Genomic DNA, 414 nt, shown 5'->3' on the forward strand with positions numbered 1-414 from the left:
GTTCTTTTGGCAGGCAACACCAAAAGGGCTTTATCCAGTGCTGCCTGGAAGCTCTACTGGTGCATGGATTTTTCCTCCCCACCCTTCCTGCTCCTGCTTTTGCTCCTCTTGTGTCCCCTCCTCCTCCCTTGGCTCTGGCTTAGGCACATGCATTCCAAATCCATAGTTTTATAGTTTATCTCTTTATTGTGACACAATTTTTTCGGTGTGTTTTGGCAGTTGCCCTTGTAGTAGGAAGCCTGCAGGGCAGAGCAGAGGGATGCTGCTGTCCCTGCCCTGCCGCAGGCTGGCCTTGGCACCCTCGGAGACGGTGACAGCAGGGACAGACTCTCCCAACTCACTCCTCAGTAGCTTTCTAGGCACTGATGGTTTGTCTTGTGTAAAACCCTCTCGCTGGAGAGGGAACAGTGATGA

Source organism: Passer montanus, unplaced genomic scaffold (assembly GCF_014805655.1).
Source record: "Passer montanus isolate IOZ18808 unplaced genomic scaffold, ASM1480565v1 scaffold71, whole genome shotgun sequence".
Classification (NCBI taxonomy): Eukaryota; Metazoa; Chordata; class Aves; order Passeriformes; family Passeridae; genus Passer; species Passer montanus.